The 15,831-nt window shown below is 39.1% G+C and overlaps 1 protein-coding gene across 16 annotated transcripts in view; it reads right to left on the bottom strand.

Moving 5' to 3' along the window:
* The window catches only part of LOC309635346 (uncharacterized protein), a 249,456-nt gene that overhangs the window by 82,879 nt on the left and 150,746 nt on the right, over positions 1–15,831 (bottom strand). For 11 of the 16 annotated variants that reach the window (XR_014248783.1, XR_014248784.1, XR_014248785.1 and 8 more), the window contains one exon: positions 11–1,898. The exons of the other annotated variants lie outside the window; for them this stretch is intronic. The gene's annotated coding sequence lies outside the window, so the exon portion shown is untranslated. Of the gene's footprint in view, positions 1–10; positions 1,899–15,831 lie in introns of those variants that run through there. 16 annotated transcript variants of the gene reach the window in all.

The following is a 15,831-nucleotide window of genomic DNA, read 5'->3' as shown; positions in this document are numbered from 1 at the left end:
AAGGAAAAAAATAAAAGATCTAATACTTGTTAAAATGGTAAGGAACGCTTTATTCAGGACTATTGCAATCGGTGTCGAGACTATCGGGATAGGGAGAGCTGGCTCAATTCTGAATACAACAAGGACAGTGGGAATTTATAGCCAAGGGGCCAAGTGAGGAGATGTGTGGATAGAAAACTACTAAGAGGGGATATCAGCGTAGGGGGGATTCTTGCTAAACTGACTTAGCAGAATTCTTTCCAAAACTGGGTTAGGCAGACCAAAGACAGGGCTGGGGAGGGTGGAGCCAGGGGCAAGGTCAAGGCCTATTCAAGGAGCGGGCTCAGCAGAGACTGACTAAAGTTTGGTCAAGGAGAGGGTCATTGTCACTTCCCAGCCTCCCAACCAGCCTCCCTTCAGGTCCTCCTGTTCTCCCTCCTCATAAGGAGTATTCTTCACTGCTTCCTCTCCCCCAGCGCCTACTCATCACTAAGACGTCAGCTCACGGGTCCCCTGCCCTTGGAAGTCTTCTTTGATCTTGCAGACCCCAGGCTAGGTCTTTGTAACTAAAGATCACCTAGAGACCTTTAGACTGTCTCTTTCATTAGCAAAGTATAGGATGGGGTCTCTTTATTACAATCTGAGCCTGTAATCACAAAGGCATCACCCACCACCAGAGGTTCTGTGGGCACAGCATAAGTACAGACGACGCTGTAAAATTCCTGGAAGCCTGCTTGGGTATTTGTTTAAAAGTCTTAAGTTAATGAAAATTATTTGTTACACTATTTTGCAACTTAAAGATAAGGGAGTAAAAAATTATGTAGAGGCCTCAATTTTTTGATAAGATTCAAAACCAAGTTAATGTGCTGCTTTGAACTCCTAGTTCTTTATCTAGCTCTATGACCACACCAAAAGCTGCACTAATTTAAAAAGTACTCATGGATCGTTTGCCTCATTTCTCGTAGAATACAGTTTTTTTTGTTAATAAGAAATAATAAAATTAATTTTAAGGGAAAATGCAATTTTTTCTGCACTGTTTGATGGTATTTTCATCAGCATTTAATGACATTATCTGATGTGACCATGCTTTTCAGGATTATAACCTTCTAAGGCATCTGACAAGGAAATGCTTGTAGCCTTTTAAATTTTTTAATTAAAAAAATTTTTTTTCTAGCCAACCTACTTTATTTGGTGGGAATCCTGGAGGCACCAGGAAGGAAGAGGGAAAGTGAGACAAAGAATGGAAGTCAGCCAATAAAGGGTGTGTTATCAAGCACATTACCACTGGGGTACCTCGTGCTTAATCCCCCTGGGAACTGTGGAGGCCAGTGCAGAACACACATTTTAGCATCAGCTTGTTCAAGGGACGAGAGAGCTGGGGAATTTATACCTCAGCCCATCAGTCACGGCATGAGCGCGGCTCCTGGGGTGTCAATTCCCTGGCACTTGCAGCCACCTCTGATGCAGGCAGCCAGAGGAAGCCCAGGGCAAAGGGTCACCATAGACAGAGTGGGGTATACTGGAAAGGGAATGTGTGGGGTGAAGGGGCACTGATAGCACCCAAATAACAAACCCTTATTTCCCCACTCAAAAGATCCAAAGGATGTGTGACCTAATTGAATATATGATCTTTTTTTAAGTGGATGAAATAGTGAAATATCTATTTATTACAATTAACTTACTTGCCATCCATGCCTACGATAACAGGTTACAAGTAATATGTTAATTTAGAAGAGTTGCTTTCTTCACCCTCAGTCCATGACTCAATTTCTTGCCACCTATTCCAACTCATCTGTGGGCTCAGGGTCTCTGCCATCATCAAGGCCGCCTTTTGAGTCATCTGAGTTTTCTAAGCACATCTTCCCTCCCCTCTTGGTTCTCAGCGATACAGCATATTTGGAAGCTGTAGGATCTTATAGCTTTTTAAAAAGAGAGGTGACTGAGTGTAGTCTCCAAATTTATCTCTAGATGTTGACTCAATTTCTGAGCCTCCTTTCCTAGTAATTATAACTGAAAAACTTCAGAAAAGTCACATTTTGGGTGCTTCTGGGCTCATAATTATTTTACTATAGATGATTTTTTACTAAGTTACAGTGGGTGTTTGACATCATCATTTGTCCTTTTGTTACATAACCCCCATTTAAGATCATTGAGTTAGAAACATTGAAATCTTTTCTCTTGTGTGGACTCAACAAGTCAGGTGAATCGTTTGACATGTTTCCTATAAGATGACATATTGGTGATCACAGTTAAACAACTTAAAGTTTTGAAGTGGCCATTCACTGATTTGCTGAACTATCAGTTAAAGTATCCTTTATATCTCTTTCAGTGTGAAAATACTCCAATTCTGAACCCACAGTGATGCCTAGAAATGCACAGTCAACTCACCAGTTACTCACATAGAACTATCTTATTACATCCTCCCTTCTGGGCCACCGTTTCATTTATTCTTCAAGCCCATATGCCATGTCATAGAAAATGTGGAGTGATTATTACTATAATCATTATTGAGAAGACATGATCTTAAATTGGCCATGAAGTAAAAATTGGATTATTTACTGAACCAGCTGGTTGTGAATATTGCAAGAGTTGACAGTCCTGCTCACAAAGAGGTAATCATAATCATAAAAACACCTAACATTTATTGCACATGTATCATGTGACAGGTACTATGCTTAACTTTTATATATATTTCTAGTATAATCCACTAGGGCTATAATTATCAGCCGATGGAGAGATTCTGTCAGGGCCGTCAGAGTTTTAAAAAGCATAATCAATACTATAATTACTTTGATTTCTTTATTCATCATGATAATTCATTTCTGTTGCTTGCTTTTGTTTTAAAATAAAACATCATTTAACTCTCAACTTTAGGAAGAAGGCATATCATTTGACTCTCAACTTTAGGAAGAAGGCATCTTTGTCAATTTTTGCTGTTTGCAAGCTCACACAGTATCTCAAACTTGGATTACTGGATAAGAATGATGTATAATTACCCTCTCACTTATTTATTCTGTAAATGCATACTTCAGCCATGATAATTCCTTTCTTTTGAAATCCCCAAAACATTAAAATAAGCATATTGGATTTTTTTTCCAAAAGGGAGCATGGATTAAAGAAATTAAGACAGATTATTCTGAAGGAACAAATAACTATTAACACAAAGCAGGATAAGATAAATGTCATGGAAGATGCATGAACAGAAGGTCTCATCTGGCTCAAGAAGGGGTCAGAAAAAAAATCTTAATGAAAGAGGTTTCCGATGAGTGAGGTTTTGCATGGCAGGTGGCATTTTTTTTTCACAAAAATGGCATAAAAATTGGCATAAATCAAGAAGGGAAAGTAATTGATGTAGAAGAAACAGTAGAGTTATGGAGGCAAGAAAGTGATGGGGGGTTCAATGAATGGGAAGAATATTGAGTCTGGTGGATACTTGAAGGAGAGTTAAACGAGAAGTGAGAGAAGATTCCAGAAGAGGAAGTTAGGAGAGTGCTGTGAAGCTGACCGAGGAGCTTGGGTTTAATCTGTTAAGTAGTGGGGCTACTTTAAAGCTCCTGAGCAGAGATGTGACATGGTCAGCACAGTGCTTAAGGAAAATGAATCTTGCAGGGGTATTTTGAAGGCACAGGTCCAGAAGGGGACTGATTTGGAGGAAACCAGTTAGAGGGCTATTACTACGGTCCAGGTGACAGGTAATGAGGGCCTGAGCCAAGGTGGTGGCAGCGATAATGAGGAGTGGGGAAAGAATGAGCCCTCCTGTGGCTGAAGACACTGCACCCTGGCCAGTATCAGCCCTTCCGTTAATGGGTGAACGACACAGAATGTTCTCACACGCTGTGAAGACACCTCATGATTTTATGTTTCATTCAGCAGAACACTTCCCATTTTCAGTCCTGGGTGAAACTCTTCCTGGTTGCTTACTGGAAGTTGCTTAATGGAAATCATTGACATTTTTCTGAGTCATAAAACAATAAGAATTCACATTAGAAAAAAGTACAAAGACATTTTTAGTTGATTTTTCCGAGGATTAAGAGAATGGGCCACGTGTGAGGTCCAAGCTTAAGTGAAGGCTGGGGCACAAAAGCCTTTTATATGGTTCGTGTGTGTGACTGTGTGTGCCACAGATCACAGAGAGTTGTGCTATATTTAACTTTCAGGAAAAAATATTGTTAAGAGGAGACAGTTGTTACTAGAGTGTCCCTTTGTTGAAAATAGCACAATTGATTTTGAGTCATCAAAATGCACAAACAAGAAAATTGAAGTCTCTCAGCAGGCCCGTAACCGCAGGAACGTCCAGGCCCTGCAACACGATTAATTCATATTGCAATTGTGTTTTTAATTAACTTACTCTCACTTTCTATTCTAATTCCTAAACATGTCACACTTTATAGACTCAGTTATCAGCATTGATCGCCTCTGGTTTGGAAAAGGTTGAATTTGACCATTGCCATTAACTTCTGACTTCAGAGGAAACCTCTGATGGGTAATGGCAGCAGGATTTTACAGCTGCTTTTTCATTTTCTAATTCTCCCACCAGTGGCTCATGCTGTGTAGCTTGTCTCTAAATCTCCCTGCAAAGTTTCTGTTTTTCTTTATAGGTAATACCCTAGATGTCAGAAAAGAAAAAATGATTGTCCGGAAGCTGAGTGGATGTGGATGTCCCCTTTTCTTTATTTACTGAGTAACTACTTTTTCTCCCCTTTAACTTCCATTACTAACTATATCCTTACGTTGTGAGCAGGAAAACATTCTCTGAGAACATCAGAAAGCTGAACACCGCTGAACAAGAGTTTGATATTATAATCAGATGAAATTTGCATCCCAAAATCTCTGAAATCCACTAACTGGTTAAGCATTGTCAGTCACAAAGGGTCAGCCGATAATCTGTATGAGATTTGTACAAACTAATTTTAAGGAGTATTTGTTTTTTGTTTATCTGTTTATTTCCAAGTGGTTGTAGTTTTTAAGTGCTACAATGAATCTGCTCCCTTGCTCTTTCCAAATCTTGACTCATGCACACCTACATACGCTGATTTGTATTTCTCCCATAAATCTCAAGTACGGCAGTCTCTTTGTCCAAAATGGGAGCTCTCTTTCCCTTCCTATCTCTTCCAAGATCTGCTTGCTTCCTTGTATTTCATGCCTCAGTACCACCATTGTGCTCTTAGAAATTATCTGAGAGCACTCCCTTTCCTTCTCCCTTACCCTCAGCATCCAACTTCTAGCAATTTTACTTTCTAGATTTACATTCCAGATACTTCTGGAATGAATAAATTTTTGTTAATTTCTACCATCATTCTCATAGTTCAGGCTCATCTTATCCTTGACCGTTGACAACTGTCTCCAGCCTTCTTTTTGTAGCTAGAAATCCAACTAAAACCCAAATCTAAACTCCCTACTAAAACCCCTTCAATTACTTGCAAATCTAAGGCTCTTCTCCATAGCACAGCATATGAGTCTGTCCATGACCTTGTCCTGGTCTTACTCTCTGGTCTCTATCTTGTGCCCTAAGATGGGGGACTAGGACCAAAAGTGACTGGGCTTTACAGTATCCCCTTTATGGTATCCCAAATGTATCCCCTCAAGATTCCCATCACCTTGTTATTCAATCAGTACTAATCTGGGTACTGCTGGAAGGGCTCTGCAGATGTAATTAAAGTTGCTAATCAGCTGACCTTAAGACAGGGAGAGTAGCCTGGATTATTCAAGGTAATCACATGAGCCCCTTAAATCAGAACTTTCTCCAGCCACAGGTAGGACACATGAGGAAGAAAGATTTGAAGCATGAGAAGAACTCAACTCACAGTTGCCATGAATCCCTGGGCATGCAGGCTGAGAACAACCCCCAGCCAATAACCAGCAAGAAAACAGGGACCTTAGGCAAAAATGAATTCTGCCAATTCAAAGGAGCCTGGTAGCAAATTTGCCTACAGATAAGAAGCCAGGCTGGCTATACCTTGATTTCAGCTTTGTGAGACCTGGAGCAGAGAAATCAGCCAAGCCCACTAGACTTCTGACCTACAGAACTGTGAGATAATAAGCTTGCATTGCTTTAAAATATTAAGTATGTTCACACAGACTGTCTTTTCAATTCTATGCAATTTACTGTAATTTAAATACTGAGATATAAAGTTGGCTTCTAGCCCCTATCTTATGTTAGATACTAGAAGAATGGGACCAGAGAATTCAAGTATATATTTTTTATATCAAAGTAAGGAAGAAACACTCCAACTATTATATTTTTTATTTCTGTCACTGGTCTTGTGGTCATGGTGATGAAAATTACTATCTTCCTCTACTCAATTCCCTGTGTCCTCAGCAAGCACTTCAGATAGCTGTGGTTCCTTGCCTGGTGGGGACACCCAAACCTTTGTTCCTGAGGAGTCATTAGTCCTGCCTGAATTGAGTTGATGTGTTTTTCATTGACTTAATCACAGAATCTGGGAGTGCTAAGAAGTGCCCTGTCTCTTGCATTCCAGACAAAAGTCCTTCTTGTTCCCACTGTGTAGAAGCAGCCCAGTTTCCCATTAATAATCAAGATCAAGCATCCCAGCCAATTCAGTAACTCCCTTCTTTGCCTGGTGATTTGCTGGCACATCGCCTAACCAGGTAGGTGGCAGTCTCAACTTTTCAGTTTTGTGGAACCACTGTTGTGTCATCAGGTGGAAGCGTTCCTTACTTGGAAACTAAAATGCCTAAAATCACCAGAGCCATAATTCGTGAATATAGGAAGCAAAAATTTCACTAATTGATCTTCTTTGAGAAGAGCTATCCTATTTCTAGCCCCTTGATTCCTAGACCTGCAAGTTTTGTTATGGAATAAATGGCACTACTTACTGGTTGCTTATTTACGGAATATAGTATAACCTAAAGGATATTACTCCAACCCTGGTATTGCCATCAATAACTGAGTCTTCAAAAAACCATTCCACCATTTCTATCAGGCCAGCTGCTTCAGGATGATAAAGAATGTAATCATACCAGTACATACTATGAGCTTGAGTTCATTGCTGTTCTTCATTAGCTGTTATCACTGGGAACAGGTCATTAATGACTTTAAATCTAATCACACCAGAGAATCAATCCCAGATAATGCAAAACCAGTTCAGAGAAACTACCCCTAAGGTTTTGTTCCTATGGAAGCACTTCTAGTACCAAAATCTACATCTGCCAGGGTTCAATCAGAGAAACAGCACTGGGATTTTTTAAAACAATTTGACCTTACATATTTGTGGGAGTTTGTTAAATAGTTATGTAAGGTCATTGTCTTACATCTGGTACTGGAGTCTGAGGTCAGTGAGAAAGGAAAATGAATGTGGAGAGGAAGAGAGAGAAGAAAACGTGGATCCCACAAGGATAGACTAGAAACTGTGTTGGTCTTTGACTGGCTCTAAGCCTCCAACTTGGGTGACATGGGTGTCCCATAGGATCTAAACATGCACCTGGCTCAGAAGTTAGAGATGCTAAAGGAGGATCTTTCAGAAGTTGGAGTAGCTACATGCCCAAAACCAACAAGCTGAGCCAGTAGGTAAGTGATAATATGCAAAGCTTGGTTCAACATATCTCCCAGTGTAAAAGAATATGGCTGTGGCTCCACTCCCACCTTCCAAATATCAATCAAAATATTTATTGTGGCCCATGCTAACATCAAACTATTTAAAGAAGGGGATTCTGGAAAATATAGCTCCATTTTAGCTAAGCTGGAATAATACAAATCCATCAGAACATGTAATCTCTCTAGCTAACACTGTGAACTGAAACTGATCCCACAAAACAAGACAGCAGTCTTTCTGATTGGTTTGAGATAGCAGAGGTACACTGGTTTCACTCTTTTCTGTCCTGTTTTAAGCACTTTTTCTGTCCTAAAAATAGTCATCCTGATTATCAGGTTATCCTGATTATTTTTAGAACTGTTATTACTAGCAGTCAAAATCCATATTAAATAACCAATATCTATGGCTTATGGTATATTTTGTGGAACAGACAACATATGCTGATTTCTGAACAGAACATGGAAGTACAATTGGACTGAGGTCAGCTGGCTTTATGTCTAAATATAGTTCTATGCAGATAGGATCTGTTTCTTGGTAAAGGTTTTTACATCTAGCTCTCTAAACAGATTTTTTTCTCTCTTATTTTATTTTCAAAGGGAAAGTGATTGTAAATTTACTCTTCCTTTTTGAAGATTTAGCATCAGTAAAAGGCTACGAGCGGTGAATGTTTGAGGATAGTGTTGATCCCACGTTAGAGATATTGCTGCAGACTGAGGGAATAGTGGGGCCATGAAGAAACATCCCTCTTCCTTTCCAGACTCCAATCAAATACAGAATAAGCTCACAATCCTTCAGCTCCATTAGTGGTTGGGTATCCCTAGACTTCACGACTTCTGTAGACTATGGTGGTCATGTAGCTTTGATTAATGGGACCTTCTTCCCCATCTTATAGATTGGCTGTGAGGACAGCTGAACCTGTAGGGCAGACACCAAGTACACTTGTCTGTTCTAACCTGCTGCAAGATTAGCAGGGTGGCCCCATGTACCTGGTCACTGGCAGAAGAGGGAGGGAGTAACCAATAATAAGCTTATACATGTGGAGGCATAGATATGCTTATGGTAACAGGGTAACAGGAAGTTAAGAGGATGGCTGGAATAAATGAGCATGAACCTCCTCTGATACCCTGGAGATGACTGAAAGTCAGGAACCGTGTGCTCTACCCACTGAAAACTTGGGCCATTCTGCTTCCTATAGGGAGGAGGAATAAGGGGCTCAAAGAGGTCTCCCCAGTACTCACCCCTTGTAGGTCAAGGAGACAGAAGTCCCTAGGTACACAAAGGTAAGGTAGAGGGATAAGCACTGACCCCAATGTATAGATTTGTATAGCTGTACAGTTTCGAACTGTTTTCATATAAACATCCCAGTCAACCCTTGCAACCATTTGGTGAAGAAAGTTGTTTTTCATACAATCAAGTACATTTTATCCTCATTCACTAAAAAGAAAACCATCGTTTGAGGAGGTTAAATGGCTAAACCATGGTCACACAGATATCATTGTTAAAACCAGGACAGAAAACTATTTCCTCTGACTGCAAGTCCACTCTCTTTGCAACCACCACATGTGATTTTCAGAGTGTTAAGGACTCGAGGAGGTCATCCTGCACAGCATGCAGGAAGCAAACCTCAGGCAATGGCGTATCCGTTAAGGTTTTCTTAGGGAGTGCAATCACAGGGAAGCAAGAGTTAGGGAAAAGGGAAATTAGAAAGAAGAGGAATGAGAACCAATGAGTGTGTGTCAGGCACCGCTGCATGGCAAGCTGACATTTATTGAGTGCATCTTCTTTGCCAGGCACTGTTGTGAGGATCTGAAGTGTAATAACTCCCTTCACCCTTGCAGCAACCCCATGAGATATGTACTATTATTATCCTCGTGTAATACACTAAATATCCACCCCCCCCCCAATTCATATGTGGAAACCATATCCCCAGTAGGATAGTATTTGGAGGTGGGGTCTTTGTAAGGTGATTAGGTCATGAGTGGGATTTAACCCTTATACATGAGATGGCAAGAGAGCGCCCTCTCTCCTTCTACCACGTGAGGACACAGTGAGAAGATGGCTGTCTATGAGCCAGGAAGTGGACCCTCACCAAACACAGAATCTGTTGGCACCTTGATCTTGGACTTTTCAGCTTCCAGAACTGTGAGAGATTAAAAAAATAATTTGTTATTGAAGCCACCCAATCTATAGTTTCCTTTCATAGCAGCCTGAATGGATGAAGACACCTTGTTTTATAAGGCAGCTGAGGCGTGGAGAGGTTAAGTAACTTGCTCGTGATCACTCAGCTAGTATCTGCCATGCTGGGGTTTAAAGCCTGCAATCTGCCTATAGATGCTGCACACTCAACCCCTGGGCTCTACTACCTCTCTAGTAATGGCGCTTTCACATAGGTAGTTAATGGGAGAGGCAGGATTTAGCCCATTCTCCCAAGACAAGACTGAGGCATTGACTAGTATGTGTAAAAATTGCATGCCACTCAGCCTTGAATGAAAAATGCTTCAAGGCGGAAACGGTTTGATTTAAATCTACTGTATGAAATCTACCTAATCACTAGTAGAAGCAAGGACTTTCTATTATACTAAAGATTGGTTTTATAGATTTTACTTTGGCAGGCGTTAGGGAGCAGAGAACAAATGCAGTTTTCATACTTAGAATAAATTCTTTTACAAGTGGCATTTGAATCAAAATTCTTGTATAATCATAAGAGTTTCCATTTTCAGCCATCAGCCCACTTATTTCTTCTGGTATTTTATGTAACACAATCCTAGAATAAAAAATAAATAAGGCAGAATCAAGGTCACGGAGTCCTCTTAGTGATGAAAAGGATAATAGTGCCACATGAAATCCCCAGATCACCTGGTATGAATTTATGGAAGCATTTTCATTGACATTAACCACTGTGGAGTCAGTGGCTCAGAAAGGTCTAAGCATAAAAGGTAGTTGAGAACCAAGCTAGAAATCTCCCAGGAACAGATAGCACACAAAATGGATGACATTTGGTGTATGAGTACAATAAATGCTACTGCGCCTTCTGGCTTACAGGGCTTCTGCAGAGATTTAGTAACTCTTCAAAGAATTCAGTGGCCTATGAGTTAAGAGGAGCTACAGGAACACTCGTGAATGTTACAAGATAAAAACTGCCTGAGAACTACTTTAACACTCCCTCCATCAAAAGCAGGGATTTTAACTATTTTTATTTGTATACTATTATGTTTGTAGTGCCTAGAATAGTCTGGCCATCAGAGATGCACAATATATATTGAATGAATGAATGTAAAAGATTCTGAAACAGAGAAACATTTTCACGTACTGTGTATGGTATAAAATTGGCGGTGGTAGTCTGTTCTCAGCACTGCCCATTGGACAGTAAGCAATGACCAAGGGACACCACCAAGAGCAACCCCAGTTCTAACCCAGGGAGGAGGACAGTCTCCATCTCTCTTAAAAGAGGCACCTCAAACTAAGGATCATTCCAGTCCTTTGTTTCTGATTCATACCGACCAAGCAATATTTTGAATATAATTTTGCTTCCCAGGTAATGCTTTCAACTTCGGGAGAGAATGCACTAAATTTTTGATTCAAGCACTCTAGTCTTTCTCGTCAGTTTTATATCTCGTATAGTTATCAACAGTAACTCTTTAAATAAATCAGTCTCCCATGAACTTTAATAGTATGAATCTGTCCTTAGAGGTCTTATCAATTTTTGATGTACTGATAAGGATGACCTCCTAGCCTTGCAAAGTTGTAGAAAGAACACCATTGTTGGAGGAAGACAGATCTGAGCTTAATTCTTAACTCTGACTTAATCTGTGAGCTTCACAGTGACAATTTTTCTGAGCTTCAGTTTCACAATTTCCTGTTATGTAAATGTGGACGTCAAGTGGGGATAAGATGTAATATAAGCAAAGTGCCTATAGATGGCCTACAGTAAATGCAATAAATGTTCTTTCTCCTTCCTTTCTTTCAGCCAAGAAAAACTAGACAGACTAGTACTTGCTGAGCCCAAATGATGCTACCTGCCCGTATGTCACCAGAAAAGCCTGCAAGTATTCCAGATGACGCTGCTACTCTGTGTTTTCCAAATTGCCCTCGATGATGCAGCTGAGTTTGCGTGACTTCAGGTGACAGCCCCGGCCTGATCTCATTCAGTTATTGAAGAGCCCCTGCTTCACCTACTGTCAGCTTTGTCTAGCTTCTGTCTGCCAGTTCTATTCCTACCAGCAGGTGGATCTATAAATAATCTCTTTGCTCTAAGCCTATTGTGGACCTTAAGTTCCTTCATGCCTGTATTAGTCAGGGTTCTCCACTGTCTTCTAGATTGTTAATTAGAACCCTTATTTTGGAAAAGTCTTAAATATCTTATAATGTGAAAGTGAAATTCAGCAAAGACAGGAAAATGTGAAAAGCCTCAAGGTGAGATCAACTATTTTAAATAACTAGACATAAAAATTCTTCAAAACTAGACTAATTTTGGGACTTCCCTGGTGGTCCAGTGGTTAAGACTTTGCCTTCCAATGCAGGGGGTGCGGGTTCGATCCCTAGTCGGGGAGCTAAGATCCTACATAACTCGCGGCCAAAAAACCAAAACATAAAAGAGAAGCACTATTGTAACAAATTCAATAAAGACTTTAAAAAATGGTCCACATCAAAAAAATCTTTAAAAACAAAACAAGACTAATTTTTGTTCAAACCTGATGCACTAAAAGCTGTTTGGTGCTATGTACTATGGGTTTGTCTTCTGTCTAAATAGTTTTCTAGATTTCCAAGCTTTAGCATTGTGACCATTTTTTCCTGGGGTCATCACTTTTGTGTCTTTAAGGAGTTCAATTGCTCAAGAAGGGGCAATTCTTCTGCATAGATGTTTTATTCTTAGTTATGCCAACTTCTGAAAATTTGTAGCTTAGTCCACTATTTTTATTTGGCTACATAGGGTTTTCATTTCAGAAGCTCTAAATACACGATATCTTTAGTTTCCCTTGTGTTACAACTCTTCTTTATCCCCTAAATGACAGGCATCTCGAGATACTTATTTTTCAAGCTGGAAGGCAGTAAATATGACAACTAAAATTAAAAGCTGTATGCCACCCATCCAGTGAGAATTTTAAAATTTCTGGACAATTCGTTTGATATCTAGGTTATCTGGACCATGTCTGCCAATTCCATCTCAGCTGTTAGTTTGTACCAAATTAAAGTATTTGGTTTATGTAATTGAAAGAAGAGCGTGGTGTTTTATTTCTCTTCTGTTCTATCCTTCATGCTTTTATTTTTTACTTAAAATTCCCATGCTAAAAATAAAATCCAAGCCCCCTGGGGAATAGCACTAAAATTGTTGAGCTACTTCCCTTTATTCAAGACATTTGTTGCTATTCAGGCTCTCTCACCCACACAGGTATAAATGATAGATTAACTTAATAGACATTTTATTCCATAGTTTTTATGATCAGTACAGGCCAAGCAAGTAAAGGACACAGGCCCATTCATCAACTGACTCATCCATTTACTCACTCAGCAAGAATGCACTGAGTCGCTGCTATGGTATGCAGTGATGAATTAAACAAATACAGTCTCTGCCCAATAGATCTTATAGTACCAAGTCAGAGCTGAATAGGTAACATATCAACACAAAATGAATAATTACAAAATATGATAGGTTATGAAAGAAACAAAAGGTCTTGTAATAGAGGCGTATAGGAGCCAGGAGGTAAGAGTTGTCAGCAAGGACTTGAGAGGTGACATGGAAGCTGAGAGAGAAAGGATTAGAAGAAGTCAGCCATGCAGAGATGGGAGAACTTTCCAGGCAAAGGGAACTGCATGTATTAAGACTAGAAGGACTTGCCATTTCAAGTACTTGAAAGCAGGCATATGAACCGACTACAGTGGGCAAGTGAGAAAGTAATTGGAAAAGTAAGCAGGTACCAGATTATTTAGGACCTTTTGATGAAGGTAAGATGACTGGATTTTATTATCAATGCAATAGAAAGCCTCAGAAAGAGTTAAGCCAAGGAGTGAATAATTTATATTTTTAAAAGATACAACCTACAGTATGGAAACTGGATTGGGAGGAAAGGAAAGTGAAAGAACAAAGCAGGAAGGCAGTTATTATAATAGTCCATGTGAGAGGTGATAGTGCAGATAAAGTAGTTACAGCTGTAGGTGTAAATATGTACACTGCTGTTTGTGGCGGTGAGGAAGGAGAGTGAGTGCATACGGGAAGGAGGGGAGGAAAAGGAAAGAAACAGGGATCACTTCCATGTTTTTAGATTGAACAAGTAGGTGGAAAGAGGTACCATCTACTGAAATGGAGGAAAAATGGGAAGGAAGTGATGAATGGTCCATATTCTGAGTTTTCAGACTCATTTGAAGCAGAATTAACATCAGCAACAGAAATACAAAAGCATCCTTTTTTCTCTGTTTTATTTATAATCACCAATATGACTCACTTTTGTATTTATTAAGAGTCATCTCAAAGAGAAAACCAACAAATGCAATAAATGTCATTAATTCTACCTGAAGTTCTAATCTTCATATAACCAAAATTAGAGTTATTTTTCACATTACACGACCTCTACCCAAGTAGCTCATAATCCTCCAAAGGGTACCATGTAGGTTAAAACTAACTCTCAAAATATCATAAAGGTCTAAGGCATTTTGTTGTGCTGCTTAAGTCCTTCATGTTTTCCTTTGTTTATGAACTTTGGTATAAGAAAAGGCATCCTGAGTGACAAAGGTTTAAGCTACCTGAGAAAGTTTGGAAGGAGCCTCCTTAAAGTGATTTCCATTTCTAAGATGATTGGGTGCATTCTACTGGTGATAGAGAAGAGAGAGCAGGCATTTCTCCTCCCAGACATATGGAATACACTATCATTTTTTATATGATAACAATATATACTAACTATTGCCTGAGTTGTGTAGAAATCTTAACATAAGTGATATACACATTTAGCTGAATACTCATTAATCGAATGTATTTATTTATCTCTTGCCACCATTGACTCACCTCTCTATTTCCTGGACACTTGTATCAGAAACAATTCCACACGTTTCAGGTCTTACCTCAGACATCACTTTCTCTAGGAATCTTCCTTGATATTCTCCCTTCTCAACACATGGCTGGACTAGATGTCTTTTTTCTATGCTTCAGTAACATTCCATTTATACGCCTCTCTGAGTACAAGCTGTGAGGTAATTACTGGTTAATTAGGTTATATTCTTTGAGGTCAGGGACTATTTTTATATATTGAGGACCTGACACAAAATAAATGCATGTGGTATGCCTGAATGAATGAATAATCTAATAGTAGAGGGTTTTGTCCTTGCACTATAATTTTACTTATTGTTTACAAAGCTAACATATGTAAGAATATAGACAAAGGCAATAGCATCTTCATTATACTCATATTGAATCACAACTTCCTTTCCTATGCTGGAGTAGAGCAATATGGTGGGAGTGGGTGATGGTGGGTGGAGCTAGATGGAGGTGGGTAAGAACATTCTTATAACAAGTTTTAGCAGGTGGATTAAGCCCATAATTAATAGACTATCATCTCTGAAAATATATGCAAGCTGATTCTTTACCAAAGTATTTATCTGGTATCTTGTTGACATGAATTCAAATAGAATTTTCTTGTTTCAAGGTTCATTTAGCTATTAAGGTTTGCAAAATCAGTTCCGACAGATTTACAAATCAGATTTACAAATGTATTAATCAGTTATATTAATCTGATAAGGAAATGTGCTCTTAGAATTTGAATGCTATGGCGTTTTCTTCATTCTTAAATTAATAATTGCAACAAAGTTTGTCTTCTGCTTTTCTCTTCCCATATTAAAGCAAAAATAAGCCAAATTAGTTAGTATCTGAGTCAGATTAATAGAATAATTCCCCCCCAAATTCTGTTTTTAATAATGGCTTTAAATTAAATTTTGTCAAGCTGACAAATGTACTTCCTTTTTTGGTTTCGAAATATTTTCTCTAATTACTAATAAGTTGGAGCATCTTTACAATTACTTTGTAGCTGTCTAGTTTGCCTGTCTATAATTTGCCTATTGTATGACATGTCAGATGCCCAGTTTTCTAAGTTAGGCCCTTGACTTAGTTTTGTTGATTTGTAGAAGTTCCTTTATGGTCTAGATCAGGAGTCATCAAACTTTTTTTAAAAAGGGCCAAATAGTAAATATTTGGGGCTTTGTGGGCCTTATGGGACCTCCATTGCAATTAGCCTGTGCCATGTGGTGACAAAGCAGTCAAAGACAATGTGTAATTTTCTTTGTTAGTGGAATATAAAATAGTATTAAGTCATAC

Source organism: Balaenoptera borealis (assembly GCF_965194805.1).
Source record: "Balaenoptera borealis genome assembly, chromosome: 9".
Lineage (NCBI taxonomy): Eukaryota > Metazoa > Chordata > Mammalia > Artiodactyla > Balaenopteridae > Balaenoptera > Balaenoptera borealis.
The sequence above is the reverse complement of the archived record's forward strand: the minus strand, read 5'-3'. Positions and strand labels throughout refer to the sequence as shown.